The sequence below is a fragment of the Strix uralensis genome, chromosome 6 (genome assembly GCF_047716275.1).
Source record: "Strix uralensis isolate ZFMK-TIS-50842 chromosome 6, bStrUra1, whole genome shotgun sequence".
Taxonomy (NCBI): domain Eukaryota; kingdom Metazoa; phylum Chordata; class Aves; order Strigiformes; family Strigidae; genus Strix; species Strix uralensis.
In genome coordinates this window covers 31,238,521-31,262,336 of record NC_133977.1, presented here as the reverse complement: position 1 = coordinate 31,262,336, position 23,816 = coordinate 31,238,521, and the positions used below count along the sequence as shown (strand labels likewise).

At 47.0% G+C, this 23,816-nt stretch overlaps 1 protein-coding gene across 3 annotated transcripts in view; it reads right to left on the bottom strand.

Annotated features, from left to right (window-relative positions):
- Positions 1 to 20,987, bottom strand: part of MRAS (muscle RAS oncogene homolog) — a 41,427-nt gene extending 20,440 nt beyond the window's left edge. For 2 of the 3 annotated variants that reach the window (XM_074873544.1, XM_074873543.1), the window contains exons 1-2: positions 20,688 to 20,795; positions 20,251 to 20,426 (exon numbers count right to left, since the gene is read on the bottom strand). The gene's annotated coding sequence lies outside the window, so the exon portion shown is untranslated. Of the gene's footprint in view, positions 1 to 20,250; positions 20,427 to 20,687; positions 20,796 to 20,925 lie in introns of those variants that run through there. The other variant, XM_074873545.1, reaches the window with a different exon arrangement.
- Positions 20,988 to 23,816: the final 2,829 nt, after the last annotated feature.

Here is a 23,816-nt window from a genome sequence, read left to right as displayed (position 1 = left end):
CTAGTCCCTTTCTTCAAAATCACTATTTCTATTTAATCCAAATTATTGAACCATAAAAGACACTTTTGACCCGGTGTGCTTGGGGGTGCCACATTCTTTACCATACACTAGAGACCTTGTCCCTTGAGAAAGGGCTTTTCACAGTCATTTCACAGCTCTACTAACCAGCTTTTCCCCCCACTACAAACCCACCTTCCCACACATGCGGGCAGGTGCATGAAAGGAAACAAAATAAAACTAGTTGTGATCATTCACATTTGAGTTTAAGTTTTAATTACAGGAAAAAGATCCTCAGGCCAAAGCAGCTGTGGAAATTAAGCCACAATCTAAAATATAACCCCCCAAAACATTCAGTGTTAGCAGGTGACCCAAGGCATGCTGTGAGAGCACCATTCAAAACAGCAATGCCCAAAGACAATATCAAGACGATGAAACTTGAGTGATTCACTCTATGCTTTTTCTGTCCTCAATGCAGTCATGAGAACAAGGTTTCCTTGATACTTCTTGCCTCTGATCACCACACCATAATCCAGCTAGTGCTAGCAGGATATAACTCTGGGAGTTACGTTCCCACCTACAGTCACAGTTCAATGCCAAAAGAGAAAAACTCTCAATTTTTCAAATGAATCTTCTCTTCTCCGTCCTCCCCACCGCATTATGCATGATGACATGGTACAGCTTGCACCTGAGGGACTTCTGCAAACACAGGAATAACTTCCCATATGCATAATCTGTATGTTATGCAGGTTAAATGCTTTGACCCCTAATTAAGGTAATGTAGTGGACATTTCTCCTTGAACCAAATGTATAGGAACTGTCTCAGTTTCTCCTCTAAAGAGAAAACCCATAAGAAGTAGAGAGAGGGTGATCACAGGGGTGAGATCACTGAGGCTAGTAAAGAACTGCAAAGGCCTCTTGTCCAAGTTGAGACAAGACAAAATTTTCAGAGCAAGAAGAAACATGATCAAGTCTGCTTGTTTCTAAATTATCTTTGGAGGAAATTCTTGAGAACAGCAAGAATTTCCACTGCAAGCAACAGCTGCTGAATGGGGAGGAGGAGAGCAAGCACCAGCTGAAGTCTCAACCAGTCTTATTACAGTTCCTCACCATAATCCTAAGGAAAAGTTTCTTACCTCCATTTTTGGGAGAGTAAGCAACTTTCTCATATTTACAAGATCATGTATCAATAACCGGCATGCTTGGCTGCATAGAAGCCTATGAATTTCAACTAAATTTCTCAGTTTTACTTGGAAGACCATGTCTTCTTTCCACACAATCCTGCTTGCGTCAGATAATCCTCACAGACTCTTTAGGACAGAGCCCCCAGATAAAACCCTGCCCCCCCCCATTTGATGACAATTTTTTGCTTTGCCCATGGCCAAGATTTCACCCCATCCTTCTTTACACGGTGGAGTGGCTCTGGCCAGGCAGTATGAAAGACCAATTGTTACTGACATGGCAGGGGACAGGCCGCAGATGTGAAAACCATACTCCGTTTGTGCACGATTTTTGACCTCATCACAAAACCACAAGCTAGTGCTCGGCAGACAAGCATTACATTTTCATTGACATTTTGTACCAGCCCCTTTAACTTGCTCCTAAGAAGCCTCAAGCTTTTCTTGCATGAAATGCTTCCCAAAGTACTAGGCTAATATTTAGCCCACTGTACAAACTGTGATTCTGCCCAACACACTTATGGGTTGAATTGGGGCATTTGCTTCCCATTGTTTTCATCATTTCTTAGTCTGTACGTTTAAGCTACCAGACTGAGTATTATGTAGCCTGGGGAGAACAGCAAGAACTGAACCAAAAAAAAAAAAAAAATTAAAAAAAAAAGTCAAAAACTATAGGTTGGTCTGTTTAGCACAAACCCCCATATTTTAGGTGATGCTAGCATGAACAGACAAAAACTTCTATTGAGTGTCAAAGGGCAGCGAGTTTAGATGTTTCTCCAGGGCTGTTTCTACTGCTCATGGAAACATTCCTCCTTCTACTGAGACGATAGGTCCTGCACTCCCAACATGCGGGTGCATAATACAAACTCTCTGAAAGCCAAGTACTTCAATCCCTCTAGATCTCCACCTGCCCTGATTGATAACCAAAGCAAGAAGACAGCTCATGCCTTGACAAGATTATCATCTAAACCAGACAATAAATCAAACCTTCAAAACAACATATGTCACCTCTTAGAAAACATTAAACACTCCCAAAGGTGTGCAGAGCTTCCATGCCAGTTGGTTACATTGCTATGGGCAAGTGCACAAGACTTGAGCTGATTTTCATGTGTTTTTGGCAAGAGTACTGACACAGTTCTCCTCAGATGGGAGCAAGAATAAGCGTGTTTGCTGTAGATCTGACTGAGAAAAATGAAGCACGGACGTTTTTATCTATTGTCTGAATACAAAGCAGCATGTGGTAATACGCTAATAAGCTCTGATGATAATCAACTTACAATTTATATAGTTGTTTATTTTGAAGGAGCCAAGAGAAGGATCCATACCCTACGCTGACAAATGCTGTCAGGGCTCTGGTTAAGTCACTGTAAGAAGGGTGATTTATACCATCGTCTTCATATGCACTGGCAAGATCTGTATCCTGACAGCACACGCCAGTAATGATGAGACAGTCAGAAATGTGGCTACTTCTGGGGTAGATGGCAAGGAAAAAAGATAAATGCTGACCCAAGAATATCACTGAGGCTCAGTCTCCTCTGCAAATTTTTTGTGGAGGCAGAATAAACTGTATAAATCCCCTTTTACCTGTTTGGACATGGGGATGGAGTGGAAGGGCTGAACCAACCCCTTAGAGCAGCCAAGTAATAAAAACCCACCAAAGATGGAGAAATTCAGCTTAGTTTGTCCGACTGGACCACCAAGCCCCAACAGGTCACCACAACATGTAGGTAGTGTGTCTAATCCCCATCCTTGTTGCAAAACTTGTCCTGAATGCAAGTGGGACAGATCTCATCTTCTGGAAATCATAATTTCTATTCATCTGAACAGAGGTTTGGCCACATAAGACAATAATAAAATAGACCCCAGATATTTGATATTTGATGTGCAAGCACCCCTATCCCTGGTTCCAGCTCTGCTGTCCTGGAGGCAGAGCTGCCTGGGCAAAGCCATTACAGAAAGAAATGAGCTCAGAACTAAGCCCTGTATTTGCAGGGGAGGTTAGTGCAATTAAAGACACCAGCTCCCTGACAGAGAGGCCCAGCATGACAGTGATTTACAGTCTCCATGGCAACACATGACACAAATTGCTTAATTCTGTTATGAAACCTCAAGAAAAAGCTGCAGCAGGGTCTGTGTGGGAACCACCAGCTCCCTCCTCCTCTGCTGCAGCTCTCCAAAACTGTCAACTTTAGGGACCCTGCGGCCACTATAGCAATAAGCTGAGATTTAGCATATACTTAGGGATATGTATTTATGTTGACCAATTCCATCAGCCCATGGCCCAGTGGAATTTTTCTATCATCAGTTTGCTTTGGTCCATGGATAGCTCTTCACATAAGCCCTGGCAGAACTCTGCGTACCTGAAGACACCAACCTCACCTCAGGCCGAGGAAGACTATCAGCCATGAAGGCTGCCAACTACTCCTACAGTTGCAATTAATAACTCTTCCTCTAGCCACAGCTCACTCAATTATGCCCTTTTACCCGGCCACTTTGCAAGCATTAGCAGCTCCATGCAATGCCTCCAGGGCTGAAACTCTGCAAGATCTGAACACTTCCCTCTCTGTTCCTCTTGTAGACTGCTGGCTGCAGCCACACAACCACCATGACACACCCAGAGACGCTCGCCAGGTACCAAAATAGTTCAGCCTTATGTGATGCAGGCAATCTCTTGGACTGGGAGCTACTGAGAACCCTTGAAACTTGGGACATGCCCTTTTAGGAGGCAGATGTCTCCCTTGAGTCATGCTGATCAGGACCAAATGAACTTCAGGAATTTCTCCCTCGAGTAGGCATGACTGTGTCCCAAACCTCTGAGAGCCAAAGGACCTGTAGGTGTATAAACAACTACTGCCAATTATTATTAAAGATGATTAACTCTTAGCCAGGTTTCCTCCAGTCTGTCAGATTTCCTGCCTGGTCAATGCCTCAAAAACGACACACCGAGCAAAAGCTGGACCATGTGCAAGCCTTCAGTGGGAAGTCAGCATGGAAGAGATCCGTCATGTGGGAAGCCAGAGCATGACGCCCTTTGTAGTTCTGGCACTAAGTTCTTCAAAACCCAAGTGACGTTTCAAGTCTCTGAGGTTTTCTAATAAGGAGGATCCTGCTAGGTGAGAGCACTCTCAACTCCCATCAGCTTCCAGGAGATCTGATGGAGCCCAGCACCTGGCAAGACCTGCACAGGAAATTACAGGCACTTCCTTTTGGAGCAGTGATCAAAGTACTATCAGACTGCTACTAAAGAGGAGAGAAAAAAAAAAAAAAAAAAGCCATAAACCAACTGTTGTTTAAAAATAAAATCCTCAACCCAGCAATAAAGAGCTGCAACCGGTTGGGTTTTGAATCTGGGGCATGTAGCTGTAGGTCCTGGAAGTGGCCTGGTGAATTTTCCTCCAGCACAAAAAGATTGCTATGGCCTGAGGGCTGTGCTCCCTGAACTCCTTACTGGCTCCCTGTGCCAGTCAGATCTTTTCTCCTTTTCAACCCAAAATCTTATTGCCTCCCCCACCACACAGATGCTGCTCAGATTTACTGTAAGAGAAAGAAAATGCACCGGGGGAGTAATGAAGCACTTGAGATTCGACAAAAGGCAGCTAAAGGCAGTAGCTGCCTGAAGAATACTTGGTAGTTATTTCAGGAAACATGGAATTATAGTCTGAACAAATAATAATAATAAAAAGCTGCGTCAGTGGAAATTGCTTAGGTGGTAGGCGGCCCCCCGCCTCCCCCTGCTGCGAATCCTTAAGTGATAAGAAGGAGCCCTTGCTGTAGGACTGAGCAGCCGCTTTCCTGTGGCCATGCTGGGCTCAGGGGCTCACTCATATTTACTCGGAAGCACATGCTTGTCCGTGTCCTGGTCTGTATATAAATGCAGGACACCATGCGTCAATCATATCGACGAATGTCATCCAAAACAAACTCCGTTTCCCTCCCCCAACTCCTCCTCCACCTCCCACAACAACTCCATTAATCTTCAGCCTGTTTCTGTCAGTGATGTAGTGCCCTTTTCAAAATATGTAAGAAGACTCCTATGATTCTGACAAGCCAACAGTCAGATGCAGAAGCCAGATTATCATTATTTTTTAAATTAAAAACAATACTTAAGTCAGATTTGGGTCATCTGTAGAGTTACAGCACTGCTGGTACCAGTTTGTAGGAGAATCCAGATATGCGACCAGAAAGCAGCTATGTGATATCCATTTCTGTATCTCTCTGACCTCTATTAAAACTGTGTGGTTGCCAGTTTAGGGGTGTCCACTGGAGGTTGATGCAAGCCTTTTGCCAAGGCATGAAATGAGAGCAGCCCTGCACAGTAACTGGGGCCTGATGAAACAGATGGCTCAGCTACTTTTACTTCCATCACTTCTTGTGTGTTTAAATCCACCATCCCCTTCCTTACTCATTTATTTCCAGAGCTCTCAGGAGACATAATGGGATGACAGACTCCTGTATTGAATCTTGAAAATTCTTCACTAGTGAGGCCAGGAATGCCTCTCCTATGTTATCATGGAACCAATGAAGCTGACCTAAACATACTGTAGCAAAAAATCAGATGGCCAAGATGTTCCCCTGCCCTGCCCAGCCAGAGATAACACAACAAGAACAAATTTACAGTGGAGGAAGCGGCTTCAAATTCCAATAGCTGCCCTTCCTGCTCGCACAATCCCTGGAAATGGGCAGCTTCCCTCCTACACATCCCAGCCTGCTGACACACCAATAAAAAGACCCCAAATCCACTGCCCTGGATGGTTTTGCTGCTCTTATACTGTTCAGCAAGGTTTCTGAACCAACAACCCAGTTCTGCGGCAGTGCTCAGTTTGCAGCCAGATGCTTTGTTGCCTGCATGTAGCCCTGCTGCTGGTGATGTGGCCAGATGTGCATGGCACAGCCAGATGTGTGTGGCATAGCCCTCCTGGCCTCAGCCAGCATCGCCTTGGGCAGGTAGAAGCAGCCCATGTGATGAATTTGTGCACCGCAGCACGGAGCTGTGGGGTGTCCTGAGCAGCGGCAAGAACTGCCCAACATGAACTATCCTCATGGCTCCACCCTGCCTTCCCCACCATGGCCCCACGTCCCCCTGCCAAAACAAGGGGTGCTTGATAGTATCCACCCACCTCGATAGTATGCACCCACCCCACCACCCAGCTCCTTGATGGCTCGCTGCACTACGGTCTTATGGACATCATGCCGTGCACAGGGCAGGCATAGCTGAGCCAGTGCACAGACTTCATGGCACCTACGGATGCTCTGGAGATGGTTTATGGATGGAAAGGGTACAGGGCCATCTCATTCCAGTCACCTTCCTGCAAATCAATCAATGCATTTGGCCCCAAGTTTTTCTTCCAGTCAGGCTCAATTCTGTATTTAATGCTTTTTACATCTCTGGTGTTGCTACCCGATGTCTTTTGGGATGTAAATGGCTTTTTAAAGACTACCTTCCCTCCTGGCAAACACACCTGGCATCTCTTCAGACAGATGTAAAGAGCTCAAGGCTGCAAAGGTCCCTGGTAATAGCATTTCCATGAGAGTATGGGTGAATCCTATAAAGACCAGGCTGATGCTCCCTCTCTTGGGGCAGATGGAGGAAGGTGCAGAGAGTGGGAATCTTCAGGCTATTTCCAAAACCTATGCTCTACAGCAGATCTTCTCCAAAACTTGACTCATGACTACCCTTTCCAGGCAAAAAGACTATGGAAAAATAGACAGATCGTCCATTCCCTCTCTGCACTGCAGTGTTCCCTGGAATTACCTGTGAGCTATGGGGCAGTGCAGATGTTTCTGCAACATTTCTACACCCCAGGGCACAGGGCAAGCTTGTAGGGCTGTCAACTTTCCCAGGCTCCTGGCTCGAGGACAGTCCTGCAACCCATTTAATACTTATTTCCAGGTACAGAAGAACACAGAGCGTGCTGGTCTGTGATGCTGGAGCTTTTGTAGAGCTTCACCAGTATGGACTTCAGAAGATGAAAGAACAGCCATCTCTCAGGTTTACCCAAAGAGGCACCTGGCAGATTCTAGGTAGAATGTCATGACTCTAAATCCCAGAACTGTGTGCAAAGCCATTTTCCAGGCATTTCCCAGGTCCATGTCATTACTCTGTCACTTGGAAGACTCCAAGATCTCATCATTGGCCCAGGACCCATAACAGTCATTTTTTCCAGGCTTGTTACAGCGTCTGCCAAGAGCATGAGCCTCTTATTTACGTACAACATGCTGGGGAGGTGACTCTGTACTTGGCAAATCCAACGGTCTTGTTTGAAATAGAAGTGTGGGCAGAGCTCAGGGTCGGGTACCAGAGTAAGGAGTGGGATGTGGAGGGCTGTGCAGCCCCCACCTCTGCCGTACACGTGGTGATGCACAGCTCCATGAGGCCACAGCATCCCCATGAACCTGCCTGAGGACAGGGTGCACGACAACACCAGCATCCTAGCCACGCGCCAGGCCAGCCCTGGTGCTTCTTCTCAGCCCTTCTCTTTGGCAACCTCCTTGGCTGTCAGCTCCCTCCCCGCTGTCCTCCTCCTGCTCCTTGCCAGCCTGGGCAAGCCCTCCCAGTGGCAAATATACACCTTGACGCTCAGACCAGCAGGCAATGGGCCAAACCACCCTTGAGGAACAGAGTTTACCCATGCATGACTCAATTCCTCCCTCCTATCAAGTGCATTCACCCTGTCAGCACTGGAGAGAAACATCCCATGAAGATACCCCTTTGGAAAAGATGTACCAGGGTCCCAGACAGTGCTGCTCAGTACCTGTGCTTTGCTGTTGAATGCTCAAGATTCTTCTCAGGTGTCATGAGTGGATGATTCCATATATCAGAAATCAACATGAAAATCAACATGTTTGATAGCAGCCTATGTTGACCCAATTTTAGACCCCTGTGGCCACCCCTCACCCTCCAGTTTCAGCACAGACCTGCATCAGGATACCCTAAGCCTGGTTCCTTCTATATTCAGTCTGAACCCTCTGCCTCAACTTTTAAGTCATTCAACTTGCAGCCATGTGGGAGAGTATATATGTACATTCATTAACACTTCCATTATGCCCCGTGGTTTGGCAGGTGGTGCTGCATTATGGATTTAAACAGTGCCAGCAAGTGAGTCTACAGTACTTCATTGGATTAGCATTCTATGGGAAATCATACCTCAAAAGTGTTTTGCACTCTCGAGAAGCACCTCTGATGAATGAGGCAACAGCAGGGCTCCAACCACCACTACGTCTGTGCAATCACATCAGAAATTCACTCACAATTTCAGGAAAAGATAAACCCCCTCAAAAATCAATTGCCATTTGGGAAAAAAGAAAAAGCAACAGCAGAGTCTCTCCCCAGTTAAAGGAAAAGGCAGAGGCACACCCTCTGCTGCCATTGCCACAAAGCATCTTTCACACATACCAAACAATAACATCTTCTGCTTCTGCCCTATAAACTGGTTTTAGCATTCACATGGGAGAAACACACCACACATGTTATACTCATTTCAGAATTCAGCCTTCAAGGTACTCAGCCTCCCAGTGACACACGCCAAAGACGATGCCTTCTGTCTAATCATCGGGCTGGCATTAACAGATCTCCAGAAGCTGTGCAGTCAGATTCCCCAAGGGGATGCTGTCCTGGAGGGATGAGGACATGTGCTGGGCTACAGCCGACTCACTGAGGACCTCCCTCCCCTCAGCAACATAGACAGCAAATACACACCACTCAGCATTGGTGAAGGGGCAGATAAAGACCTTTGATGGGAAAACATTGGTTAGACACGGATATCACCACACTGCTCATCACTGACTGGGGCTGGACACACCCCCTTCTCCTTAAGTGTGAGTGGTACTACGTGCAGTTGTACCTGCAGTGGTACAGAACACTGTCTCCCACAAGTGTACAGGGTTTCTGCTTTACCTGGGTAATGGGAAGGGTCGTTTCACAGGTAAGACCACGCATGAACTGAACAAAGCAAAGTAAGTGACCAAAGTTTCTGAGTTTAGACTAACTGAGGTCAAATCAAGAGCTACTTTCACAGAAGAACCCCTGGTCCTTGATTACCTCTTCCTGAGCATTGTTTTGGTTCAGTTGCTCTGCTCTTCTGTTTGAACAGGTTTCTTTCCTCAGATTCTCCTGAGTTTCAATCCCCTACAGAACTTGGCTGAGAAGTTTCATAGAAATGTTTAGGGTCTGCCATCAGAGCCCAGGAAGATCCGTTTTTAACTTCCATCCACCACACAGCTGTGAAGTACAACAGTATCCTGCTGCAGAGTCACAACGAAGTCAAGACATCAAGGTCTTTTCTCAAAAATAGTGGGATGCAGCGTTGTGTTGCTCTCACCTTCCGGTAGATCTTATATGCCATTCCTATGCTTGTATAGTTACATTATTTTTAAACACCAAGCAAAGAGATGTTAGCCTTAGTTTTGGCAACTTGTGTAAATCTCTCATTTATGTCATATTTTACATACCAGACTCACAGAAAGAGCAAGAAATTTGGATTTGGCCCTTCTTTGAACTGCTGGGTTCTCCCTAAGGGACATTCACTCCACATAGGGGTCTTTTTCATATGCTTCAGTACATTCAAGGACACTACAAAAATAAATTTTGAACTGAAAGACAACCGTAAATAGTCTTATGTTTCATCTTGACCTTGTGAGCTATAACACAACATAGTAGGGTTCACCCTGATGGTGTCTTGACATGTTTCTGCATATAAAAAACTATTAAAAGCACACATAGAGACACCATGGATCGCAGCCACTTGGAAAAAAAAAATAAATAAAGCCCCAAAGCATTAAGGGCTGGTAAGGGACAAGATTACTTTCATCTTGCCACAGCATGTTTCAATTTAACCACTGCATCTCTCAGCACTTTTGGTTCATATTCTTTTACCACACAGAGACACAAGTTTGGTATACGCCCAGCCTTAGGAAGGGGAAATGGTATTTTGGGTCATCAGCTCCACCCACTGTGTCCACCCACCCCCTCCACTTGACAAGACTTTTGAAGTGCACTGGTCTCAAACAGGAGCCAGAGCACATTAGCCTGGGGTCAGGAGGGCTTGGGGAGCTGGAGCACTCCTGAGGTTGGGAAGCATTTCGGGAGCTTGTTGGTGCCAGGTGGCTTTGTCAGCAAGTCCCTCATCTCCTGCTGCCCTCGAGGACACTCTGCCCAGGGCTGCCTGCACCTCTGCCCCCACCATGGACACTAGCAGCCACTTCCTCACCTCCTTCCCCAGCTCCTCACTCACTGCCTTGAAGGTGGCAGACCTCCACCCACCGCCCGAGTTCAGCAACCCTTCACCACTTTGGCTTAGATGACTCCTCTTGGTCCCTTCCTATCTCTCAGTGAACCCTCCCAAGCCCATGCAGACTGCAACTACTATTACTTTTTTCATTTTTTTTTTTTTTTCCACCTCAAAACAGATGAGGCAATCTGGCCTCCAAAGCACAGAATTTATTCTTACGCTGTACAAAACCAGAAAGATGCTTCAATGCAGGATGTGCCTGAAAACACAGTTTTTCTGCTTTGCTTCAGCAACCTAACACTTATTCCCATATTCTTGTGAGGCTGGTATGTAAACAATAGGGAGTGACTTGCTGTGCTCAGGAGACCTTAGAATAAGAGTTGTATTTCTCTGCCCTTCTGGATCCAGTAAGTCGTCCTCCTGAGGTTCAAAGAGTTTCTGAAGCTCATAATTTAAAAATCCAAGGAGTTAAAACGGGTTGCTGGAGATCTTTACCAACAGAAAAGTAGATTGAAACTGTTCTGTTATTTAATAATTCAAATCCCAGATGCTTAATTAAACAGACTTGCTACATTGCAAAAAGAGTAAGAAATTATATATCTCCTAGCTAACTTTGCTGATGAATATGAAAGACTTTTCACAGTCTGCAGGCTTTCAGTCCAAGTCAAACTTTTGAAGATGGACTTAATACTCTACAGGTAAATCTCACATAACAAAATACTTGGGGATCATAGGACAGGGGTGATAAAGCATCTTATCAGCATGTCTGTGCTGCATGGAGCCGTTTTGCAGAACGTGCAGAGGAAAAGACGCTCAGCAGAGCATTTTAACAGAGCATTCTGTATCTCTTTGGACCAGACCGAACCTCAAGAAAAGCAAATGGTCTGCTCAGCTCCTCATGCCTGATATTTTGCCAGTTTGCAGATTAAATTTGAAAGCATCCACAGCATGTGAAGGAAACAGAGAAGTCTCTCTCCCAGCGCTCTGCCCTTGAGCTACAAAATATTTTCTGAGGGAAGAGCTGCAAGTACTCATTCAAGTCCACCTCATTGCTACAGTTCATCGCAATCTTCGGACCTCTAGTCCAGAGTTACGATCCTTCACCAGCTACCACCAAGGTCTCTTCAGGTGGAAGTGAAGCAGGGCGTGCACAGGATGGGCTCAGGCGACACCTGCCTTCTTCTCCAAGGCCAGTTATGTCAGATGTAGACTTGTGGCTAGGCAGGGACCTTAACAGCGAGATCACGCTGCTCTGAGAGCTACAATGGCAATAATGTTGCACTGCTGTTTCACAAGAACAATTTGCAACAGTTTAGGGTTTTCCCAGAGCACTGGGGCATGTCTCCTCCTCCGAGATTAGCTGGGGACTCTTGTACCCACTAAACACCAGCAGCTATCAAACCAACTTCAATCAAGCAGCAAGCACTACTGAGCCAAAGGAACTCCTTCACTGATCTCCTCCTTCCCAGTTCATCACCCCACAGCACAAGTCCCTTCATGACTCCTCCTGGGATTGAGTGCTGGGTACCAAATAACTTCTTCCCAAAGAGTCCTACTTTATAGATAGATGTTCCCCACCTGGCAAGTCTTGTACTTAGGCTGGTGGCACTAATACTTCCATACCAAGTATTACACAAGACATCAGCTGTGTATTTTCTGAAGATCCCAATCTCTACTAAATTACCAGCTGTCTACGCAGACCACTCAAGAGCTATCTGGGCATGTTAAGTACAGATGACAGACCCGATAACAGTGTCTGGATGTGCCTGAAAGATTAAATTCCATCTGCATTCTGTTACTTTTTGTCATTTCATACCCTTTTGGAGTCTTTCTGTGTCACAACAACCAATTGGTAAAGAGTTTGTATCGCAGACTCTCAAACTTACAGAAGAAAATCCTCTAAATGCTTTTTTGGAGTGACCAGGTGCCTAGAGACATGCTACAGTGGATGTTTTAGTAGCCCTTTAAGTGGGAAGGTCAGTTCAAGAAAAAAATGGATGGGATTCCCATTACACCAATGTCCATTAACATCCTTTTTACTTGGGTTGGGTGGGTCTTTGTTCCAGCTATTGTATTATCAGACTCACCATTGGCTTTGTGCTTCCAGGAATGCAAATAACAGATCCCTGTTCAATAGCTTTTTAAACCCTCTTACATTTGCAAGATGAGCAAGTATTTGTTTTCACAAACCAGAACCTGCCTTACATTATTACAGCCTTTTCTGTTTTCCAGTGTACCCCTCAAAAATATATTGAAGGAAGCTTAAACATATTCATTTTCATACTGTAAGACCAATTCTTAAAAAAAAACCCCAACAACAAAATGAAACAAAAAGCCCAATAAACTGAAGATTTCACTTTAATAATTATTTTCTGCTGACTTCGAAAACTCCTCCTCTTAAATACATGGGCAAAACAGAGAAGCTGCAGAGCACCTTGCTGTTACCAAATCTGCATTTTCCAGGCACACAACGCTGTCTGGATTTGTTGAGAGTGAGTCCATCTCCATCCCCTGTTCTTGGCCCACCCAGCAGTGAAATCCCAGTCCTGGTCCCTTCTCTACCTGTGGTCAGAGCTGAGCCACGCTGGCAAGCAGACACTTGGAAAGGTGAATTCACTGGCCCTCTCAAACAGATCACTATCTCATTAAGGAACTTTTAAATAAATCAAAACAAACACCAACACTTGCACTTCATAACTAAGTGCAAGCCAACTGAATTAGTGTCAAGACATGCCATAAGTGAAAGTATCCAAACCCTGGCATCCCTGTGTCCCTAGCGGGCTCTGAAAGCAGAGCCTACCTCACTCCTCTTTGGGATTACAGCTCCTGCAGAGGAGCGGGCTGAAGCCAAGATGTGCCCAGGCTCTGCCTGCTCCCACTCACATGGTGCTGCAGGCATGGCCTGAGAGGCACAGGGACATCTCTGCCCTGGCTGCGACCAAACGAGGTGTGACTTTCCAGCAGAGGAGCAGTAACCTCTGGGAGGGCAAAATCTCTACTGCAGCCTGTGGCTCAGCGAGCTCCTGCCTCAGCCCAGGGAAGTCAACAGCACTGAGCACTCCCGGGTTTTTCAAGAAGAGCATTTCATTGCAACCAGCACAAGATACACGATACAGGCCTCAAGCAAGGCACAGTGTGACTTACAGCTGACTTCACTGGGCTTTAGTTTGATCTGTAAATCCTCGCAAGAGTGTTGCTCAGCTCCCGCTGCCTTCAGCCTCACAAGAGGTAGACATAAATACTTAGCATTAGCATAGCTCCCCATGACTCATTTTTTCTCCTTTTCAAATATAGCATCCTATAAACATGGATACATTCTGAGCAATAAAACTCATATTAATACTGTTCATCATGCAACCAAAACAAAAAATTCCTCCTGCCAGCTTTGTGACAGCTTCCTCCCCCAAAATGAAAACACTGGTGCCCCTCACAAGGCCAGGGTGGAGCAAAGGCAGCTATCCTCTGTCACAGAGCCTGGGACACAACACAGTGGCAGCAGATGTGGAGCCAGCGGCTGGGCAGAAGGCTTCATCATCAATCCAGCCACTCATATCAACTTTATTAAAAAGAGCAGAGATGGCTCTGGGCAGAGGAAGAGCAGATTTCCCCAGAGGAACGGAATTTCAATAGCTGTGAAGCAGCCTGTGCCAGCACTGGGGAAGCTGGGCTCACTGAAGAAGTGGTGGTGGCATCTCTAGCTGGGGAATGCTCCCCATTCCCCATCTTCCCCCAGACATACATCCACCCTCCCTCCATCCATTCCTCCCTCCATCATCAGGCTTGAGCTTTCCTCCTTAGAAAAGCCAAACCCCACCTTGTCTAGCCAAGGAAATGCCCCAAGCTGCATCAGAAGCACCAAGGAGGAACCTGATGGGAAAAGCATGGACCAGAGGTTGGTGGTTTTCCTGGGAATTGAGACCCAGTTTCAGCACCCTCCCACCTGTCCTACTGCAGACTTTCCTGCGTGATCTTGTGTGCTGTGTTTAGCTTTACTGAATACTCCAGTACCCCAGCTGTACAAGCGAGATAAACAGCAGGTCTCTATCTCACAGGTATGTTGCAAAATAAATAATTTGCATTACAAGTGTTACAGGAATGCTTTAAAAATCGCACAAGTACCAAGACTAATCCATCACTGCTGAAAAAAAACCCAAACACTAATAGCAAATTAAAGTCTTACCTACACAAACATAAATACTAGAGTATGCAAGACTGTTTTCTTAGTTTATGTTTCTTCTGATAACATTGTTTGCCCTGGTAACTCAAACTGTTCCAGTCACAAGTAGTTTGAATTCAGTGCACCAAACTGTGTCTGGAGAAATATATGTTTTGCTCTGTCTACAGTGACGGCTGAGATAACAGTCATCCTCCCAGCTGCCCTAAAGACATCGCTGAAAACACATGCTCACATCCATACTGCTGTCAGGTGACTGAAGAATAGACATTTTTACATCTTGGACCTCTCTAGTAAGATTACCCATGAGAATCTATTTTCCACGGTGTTTTTCTAATTGTTTCTTCAATCTCCTTATTTAATATCTGAAATGAGTGGACTGGCAGAGCTGCCACGCTTGTCCTAGAAACTGTCATTTTAAAGACATGTTAACAGAAGTCTTTTCTTAAAACTTCCAGGAGTATGTGTGGCTTAAAAAGCTCATTCCTGTTTAAAATAATGACTAAGACTCCTAGGAATCCAACTCCCAAAGTCACACAGGTAGTTTTGAATATGTTAACCTTTTAGAGTAATTATGCCATCAAAGTTCCAGTCAAAAGCTGATGAGCGTTACTAATATATGCCGATGAGTGAGCCTGTAAGTGAAAGACCTTCTTGCTTTATTTACACTCCAGTAAATCAGAAAGCACACCAAGACTTATTTTCACATACAAGAGTAACAGACCTGACCCCAGGAGACACTTAGTGAGGTTAACCCACAGCCCAGGGAGCAGGTTTATTGTAAACTGTCTGCGAGCTGATGCAGTTGTACTTGTTTTCAATGGAGCTGATGAAAACTTGGAGCCGCTGTTTGGTCTTCAGTGGACTAACACCAGTCACTACATAAACTAGTGGTCTGACCCACCATGTTTGATCATTACTAGTCACCATTCAGATGCGAAATAGTCCCCAGGAAGTCCTCAGTGACATTCATCTCTGGACCTAGAACTAGGCAGATGCAGTCAGGAGTTGGCAATAACCAAACAGAGAGAGCAGAGATCAGCAAACCATTTGGGGGCATTTCCCCTACCTTTGGGAAAATACGTAGATTTTCCCCTCCATGAAATGAAGCAGCTACTTCAGGTAGGTTTAGCAAGTTAATACGGGAATGAGAACTGTTGTACATTCAAAAGAGAAGCATTGTAGGAAACTATGTGGAATTTGCAGCATCAAAGCTTAGACAGTGAAGGGCTAAGACGGATGAAGAAAAAACCCATTTTTACTACACTACATAAAGTGTAGTATTTGGTACAACATTCTTTCCAGAAGCAGATCTTCTGAAAGAGAAGGGAAGGCAGGCATTATGTTATCTGCGAGAAGGTGAAGGGGTGTCAGCATGCTTTTTAAGCTGCTCTATAGTAGTAGTAGAAGAAAGTAGTTCAAGATTTTAATCTCAAGCCCATCAATGGCAAACAAATTCTGAGGCAAACAAGATTCAGCCAAAACTTTAAAAAAACCCCTCAGTTGTAAAAGCACTGAGCAATTCTGCTGGTCAATTCTGGCCAGAAGAGAAGCAGCAGGAAGGGGAATATAATCCCAGAGTATCTCAGATGCCTTCTGAAGTACCTCTGCATTTGTTATATTTATGCTCCCAACATACCCCACAAAGAAGAAACTTCTACTACCCCATTTTAGAAAGAAGAAAAGCGGGCTCAGTGAGAGGCAGATTCACAGTTATGGGTATCTATAAGAGTTGCTGACCTTAGCCTACCTGCCTTTGGGCAGTTTGTGACAGAGAAGGTACCTGAGGGCAGGTTTCACATCTCTTCAGCAAGCTCCAGCCATTGGACTGGTCTCTCTGATGAAACCTATACATCTGCGCAGCACTAACCACCACTTACTGAAGAATGAGTGTCTGAAGCAGTAAAACTAGCAGGAGGGTCAGTAATAAGCACCAGAAGTACTATAAGTACAGCAAACTACTTAAAAATATCATTAACCTCTCCCAACCCTGCCCCCACCCCTTCCCTCAATCATTACTTCAGGAGAAATATATTTCTATAATTATTTCATCATCTAAGAACAGGTGGCCAGTTTGCCATATCTCTATGCAAGACTTCCATATGTATTACTCCTCTGCTGACATTTTCTCACATATACACGCATGCATGGATAAGCAATTGCTCCACTACATTCTCAAATGGAGAATAAGAGAGCCATAAATCTCAAAAAAATGAGTACGCCAAAAAATTCAGTATTTGAAGTTACAGCTGTTCATTTCTTCTCTCTGTTCAGAAAGAGCCAGTTGTGGCTTACTGCAGATGTTATTGAAGTTGATGGACTTGCTCTAGATTTACATTGGATACAAACACTCAGGATGTGACCCACTGGAGCGTTGGACCTTCATTTCCCCATGGAAAAAAATACAGCCAGTGACATTCAAGTAGAACAGGAAAGCTGTACTCCCCTCCCCCCTCCCGCCCAGTATCTTCTGTCAAGTCCCTCTGTAGGCAACAACAGGAGAAGGCAGCAGTAACTCCACCAAGGAGTGGGCTAACATTCCTCCCATCTGCCAGTCCCACGCTCATTCTGTTTTCATTTGGACCAAATCCTCCCAAAGCCTTCTGCTTTATACTTCATTAAACTTGGGTGCCTCAGACACCAGGAATAACATCACTGATGTTTGAAAAGTAACTTTCAGCGCATATTTCCGTATCTTTTAACACCACTTCTCTTCCTCAGCCCTGTTTATAGTACTGTCGTGGAAGCCTGAAAATGAATTCCCTATTTTCCATATTGGATCTGTCCCCTCGACCCTGATCTACTTATTTACGACAGTAAAAGCTTATGAAACACTGCCACCATGCAAAAACACTCCCCTCTTCGTTCCTGCAGTTTCATGTTAATATTCTCCATCTCCAGAATCTGGAGTACGCTCTGCATCGAGGGCTGCACATTCCCATGCTGAGGTGCAATCCCTCCTGCCTCCGTCTCTGCAGGTAAGGGAGGTAAAGGGATGTGCAGTCATGGACAAGTTACAACTCTGAGACAAGGGCAGCTCCTGCATGTAGGGGCACCACACCGCAGCAGAGGCCCTGCGCAGGCTGCAAAGGCTGAGCGAGGCTGGGGCGAGGAACCACCAGGAGCGACAGCGTGGCTGCAGCAGTGCAAAGCAAACAGACCAGGCAAAACCAAATTAAGACTGGTCCAGTTGGCACCTGAAGCCTAAAACTTTCATAGGGCAGACTGATTCATCCTAATAAACTGACTCACCTGTACCCAGCAGGTCAGCAGGGCTGCCTGGCTTGGCAACTGCAGGAGGTAGGTAGCGACTCTTGGCTTGAATCCAGCCACAAAAAATATTTCACGCCCAAAGAGATAAGATAAAAAGGGCAGAAATGAACAAAGCGAAACAGCTTTCTTCAAGGAGCCCTCCGGAATGAAGAGCAGAAGGGAGCAGAGTTTCTGCCCTGATGGTCTCAACAGCGAAACACCACTGGCAGCACTTGGTGTGAGCTAAAGGGCCATGCAGGTCTGAGGCGCAGAACGCTGTTTCTGTCCGCAGTTAAAGAAGAGCTCTAAGGAACCACAGCACGATGTCAACGATAATGATTCATCACATTCACTTTTCCTATATTCACTTGTCCTTACGTTGCCCTTATGTCCTACTTTGCTAATGACAACACCAGCTCACATACAGAACTCCTCCTCCTCCTTCCAGTCCCCAAATGCTATGTCTCCCCCAGTGCCAAAAAATGTGTGGGGAGAAGGAAAGAAGTCCTCTCTAACCACCAGATGATACAATTTTATTCCTCCCTTTTGTTAACCTCAGTCCCAGTTTAAGAAAAAAAAAATACCCAACACAACACATACCAAAAACTCCCCCCATGAAGAAGGCATGCTTTGTTTCTGTAATTCTTAGTTCCTCTGCAAAAAAATTTCGAGCTTGTGAAAACACCCACAAAAAACTTCAATAAATAGAAACTGCCTTTCACATCATTTCTGAAAACAAATGCTGGGCTGGCTCCGACCCTGGTGCAGCTGCTCTGGTTTGGGAGTCTTGCCGGTGGGGTGTTTGGCCCTCTGCAATCTGGGCCACACACTATCGTGTGGGATATCTCCTGGAATGGAGGAGCAAAATCAAAGAAGTCAAACAAATTGATGCAGAACTATAATAGAAGAACACTTCTTTTTCTGTATGCAATATTATTTTTAAAGAGATGCTGTCAGTTTTGTATTTTCAGACTCTAGTACATAGAAAGAAATTCTATCTCTATTAGGCAGTCCAAAGCTATGGTACCGAGAGGTGGGTTTTTGTAAAGCTATTACTTCATAATTTCCTTGCCACACCCCTATTCTCCCTCTTATATTCTCCTAGTTTTTCTTAAATTAATAGACCCCATTTTTGCAATGCCCCTAACAGATTCAGAGCAACAGACAAGCACCTTTCATAAAGAAAAATGAGGGCTGACCCATGTAGTTTTAGGCCTTTGAAATGCATCTCACTTGTGCAGAAAGGGTCTGAGCTAATCGGAAAATTTCATAGTGAAAATTCAGAAAGCGCATCTATATCCAGGTATGACTATAAAGTTGGTGCACTTGTTCTCAGTACCAACTACTGTATGATCAACTGTTTCCAGATAAGACATAAATAGAACATTTCCATTCAATAGCATCCCTTTAAGCCTGCCACCAAAATTCAAACTTAAGAGGACTTCAGATACCTAAGGAGCTGGTGGCTTAGATTTTCACACTTCTATAACATTAGGCAGCTAATGTAGAAAAGTGCAGGCTGATGGGTGCAGCAGGGCTACAGCTACCCGTGCTGGAGGAGAGCCCCACACAGGGGTCAGGACTCTGCTGTGCACAGAACCCCACTCTCTACTCCCAACTGCCACAGAGTAAAGTCCCGGTTTGTTGCATAAAGCGATCAGCTTGACAGTGAGGGTTACTAGAGCAGCCAGGCACAGGATGATGAGACTGGTCCACCCAACGTCTAACTTGCAGCCAGCGTGGCTTTATCTTAGTTTCTCTGTCTGGGAAGCAGGGTTTTCTAAACACTGTTTCTAGGACTCTTGAGACATTTAAAAAAGGAAAAAAAAAAAAAAAGTTACAAGTTTTCTTTCTAATCCCCAGCAATCCCAAGCACAAGAGCTGAAAAGTCCTTGTCCTTCAGCTGTGGTTCAGTCTCTTTTATTAAAGCAAAGAAAAAGTAAAACCAGAAAAGAAAAAGTACCTCCTCCTCTCCTTGTTTCTTTGTAATTAAAGATAGCATCTATATCTGTCTTCTAAAAGCCTAGCAAATAACTCGAATGAATCTGGAAGCTTTCACAAAGTATTCAGTGGTCCAAGAGCAGTTTTAAGGCAGGATAAATCTTGCCATACACAGATCAGAACACGCAAGAAGTAGGAAAGTAAAGGCTTAGAGTGGCTCTGAATCGGCTGGGGGTAAAAGACCCCAGACGTGACAAAAATCCAACAAATCCTCAATTTACAAAGATCTTCCACAACACCGCGTAACTCAGAGTGACCCCCTCTCCCCGCCACACACTCAGACGAAGACACCAGACCCGCAGCGGTCCAGCCATTGCTCGACACATCCCACCTCCCAGGCGTTCCGCGGGCGAGGACGGGCCCCCCCAGCCACCGAGAGCCCACCGCCGCCGCGCAGACCCGCGGCACAAAGCCACCGTACCGTCCCGACCCGGCGTCTGGCGGTGCTGAGTGCGGCGGCTCCGCAGCGACAGTCGGCGACAGCCCTCTCCTCCCGACACCGATCCGCGGGCAGGGAAAGCGGCGGGGCCCGGGCAGCGCTCCTCCTGCCGGGGGGGGCTCATGCCAGAGCGGGGCACCGCATGTCAGCAGGAATTACTGGAGGAAGAGAAAAGGGGAAAGCCCCGCCGCCGTTACCGCTGGGTGTCACGGTGATCCCACCCCTCCCGCGGGCTTTTCAGGCGTGGAGCGCCGCAACTCCCCGCGGCGCTATCCCGCACCTCCCCGCTTCGGGGCGGGGGGGAGAAGCAAAGCAAACTACGATTTATTGGGTTTGGCTTTTTTTTTTCTTTCTTTCTTCTTCTCTTCCCCCCCCCCCCCCGGCTAAAAGCACCCCCGAGCCCTCCAAGCCCCGCTCACCCGGGCTGCCGGGGCCGCGCCCTCAGCGCCCGCCCATGCCCGCCAAGAGGCGCCCGCGGCCGGGCAGTGCCGCCGGCCCCGGCCCCCGCCCGCTCCCGCCCCGGCGGCCGCGGCCGGGGAGCCCTCACCGGCCCTCCCTTATATCGCCGCGGCGGCTGCTATAAATAGCCCGGCCCCGCCGCCGGGGGCCGGGCCGGGTGCCGCCGCCGGGGGTTTCTCGGGGGCGACCGAGACCCACCATCACCCGCGGCTCGGCGACGGATTTCTCACTTTTGACTCATTTTCATGCCGCTGTCCGACGGGCGCGGGGCGGTGGCGCGGCTCCCGGGGGGGGCCCGGGGCCCGCCGACCCCCGGCGCGGCAATGGGCCCGTCCGCCGCCGCAGCCGCCGCCGCGTTAAGGTGGACCGCGGCGGCGGGACCGGGAGGCGGCGGGACCTTAAACCGCCCGGGCGGGCGGCCGGAGCCTCACCTCGCCCTGGGGGGGCTGTGGCTGAAAGGGAGCGGAGCGACCCTCCGGGCTGCGGGGGTCTGTGCAGCCGCCAGCAAACGAGGAGGAGGAGGGAGTCCCATCCTAGATGGGACTTCAGGGAACACACGGGCAGGGGTTACTTCTCCTACTTCTCCTTTGTGCCCTTGGCGCTGAAGACAGAACCAAAGCAGCGCTTCACATCTCACCGGCAGGTTGCTTTCCCGCCTCACACTTTCCCCCCCTTGCAGCTGACAGGAGCAAAAGTCCAGCTTCTGCGTGGCCGCTCGTTATTTCCACACGCTGCCCTCACAGAGGACGCAGGTGACAGCCACGTGAGAATGATCCATGTCGGTAAAGGCTGGTCAGCCTGGCTGTGCCCCGTGTTCTACCATGGGAGCATCTCGGGGAGAATCCTGCAGGGTGCTCAGGCACGTGCCAAGCACCCAGAGCATCTCAGGGGGCTGCATTTATGCATCCCATAATTTACCTTGCGGCTTCTGTGCTGGTTTGCAAAGCAGATGTGTATGACTCGAATCGGTTCTTGCAGACAAGCAAACAGTCCCAGCTCCCCTCCTGTGCCAAATCAGCATCACGTACACCCCAATATTCCCTGCAAACGTCTACCCAAGGCAGTCTGGCCTGCATGAAACAAGAAAGAGCCTCCATGCTGTCTTTCCCACATAAGTAGGAGGCAGAGAGGAGCACCCTGCCATTTTACAAACAAGATACATGGGTCTGCCTCAAAATCTGCGTTGGTCCAGCAGCATGAAGGAGGTGAGGAAGGAGGTGAGGGCAAGCAGCCACAGTGTGCCTGGCCGCGGTGACTGTGCCAGCTCACCCTGAAAATTCTTCACTAATCTCACACCATCTTGAGATACGGGAGACATGTCCAGTCCAGGAGAACCCTCACAGGCTTTCCTGACCAAACCACAGGACGGAGGCATTTTGTTCACATTAATCAACAGCTGGGTTTGTAAGACATGCGTTTGTCAACAGGAGTCACAGGCTTGCACGTGAATTTGGTGCAAAACAGCTCTGTTGGCTGCAAATTGTCCTTTTGGGACAAAACGGTCTCCTCAGTTTCCCGAGGACAGACTTTGTCAGCAGCTTTATGTAGCGCAGCGATGGAGGTGGCTGGCTACAAGCAATCTGTTTTCTTGCTATCAGCACATCTTGCCACGAGCCAGGGCAGCACTAGCAAGCAGTACCTGTTAATGAGTGTCAAAACACAGCAGGTCATTTATACACTCTCAGAGGTGTGGAAATATTGTCACTAAATGCTGGGGACACAGCAGTCCTGGAACCAGTAGGCCAAATGCTTCACATTTAGGTCTTTAAGAGCATTCAGCTTTGTACTTGGGCATCTTAAACAGATCCACCTTTCAGAGCAGGCACATTTCTGCTTCTGTGGAGATAACTGGATTTCCAAACCAAGCCCAATATTCAGACAACCAAACCTGAAAATCTCCGATGTGTTTCATACCAAAGTCAGTAGCATCTGAGAGGAAAAACCTGTGGCCTGGCTCCTGCACACTGGGTCTTCGGGATATTCCTCAGTTCTTAGTAGCCTTCCTGCCCATAAGAAATACTAAAATTATCTAAGGAGGAAAGCCAAAAACTCCTCTTTCAATTCCAGCCAGTATCTGGAGCAGCATTAAATTTCTTGTAGTGCGTATTAGTTAACAACATTGCTAAAGGGGAATTGCTGCTGTGGTTGAGCGCTTACACAATACAACTCCTATTTAAGTGCATTTTTGTATCCTGCTGAGTCACCCCAAGGAGCCCTCAAACAAAACTTCATGTTCAGTTTGGCAGCAGAGGCGGTGGCATGAAGAGCCCCCCTTTACCAGCCCTCCTGGGGAAATGTGAGTGCAGGATGGGCAACACTTCAAACTGTGGAACTTAATGCAAAGCTAAAAGAAAGAAGTGCCTTAAAATTTCAGCCAACATTTCCCCCTATACAGCTTTAAGCACACGACATTTCCAGTCTGTTTCAGCTTCACTTAATAGATTAAAGTGACCGTTCAGTCTCTGAACTGCTCAGGTCAGACTATACTTCAGGCGAACACTCTAAATAAGAGGACACATTATTTATACAGCATAATATTTCACCATTAGGGCTAGATGAATGTGGCTGTTTATTATTCCATACTAAAGCTGAGTGGGTTAATGCAGCACGAGCCTCTTGGCATGTTTTGCTGGCAGCTGCCTTTCAGGCTGGCTGGGGATGCTTCCCTTGCCCACCCCTGGCACAACTGCATGCGAGTTGAGGTCTGCAGCAGGCGACTGCAAGTACAGGGGCTTGCACAGCATGGCAACAAGGCAGGGACCGTTTGCACAAAAAAAAGGGCAATGTTTTCTCTGCATGAACAGTGCAATGGATAAGATTTTTGTCCGTAGAAGTTCCAGCTGGTGCCACGTACCTGGGGATAAGAGGTCACTGCAGAGAAGGCAGAGGGTGGAGATGGGGTCTGAGGGCACACGGTGACTCTCCCATGAGTTAACCCAAGGCACTGCTGGCACCACTGCCTGGAGGGCAGCTGGGTCGTGCTGGAGCAGGGAGCTGTACCTGACTGCACCCTGCAGAGGTGCACACACCATCCTGCACCGGATCAGATCTCGCTAAAGCAGAGCCCCACAGGCTTGACCTTTGGTGTT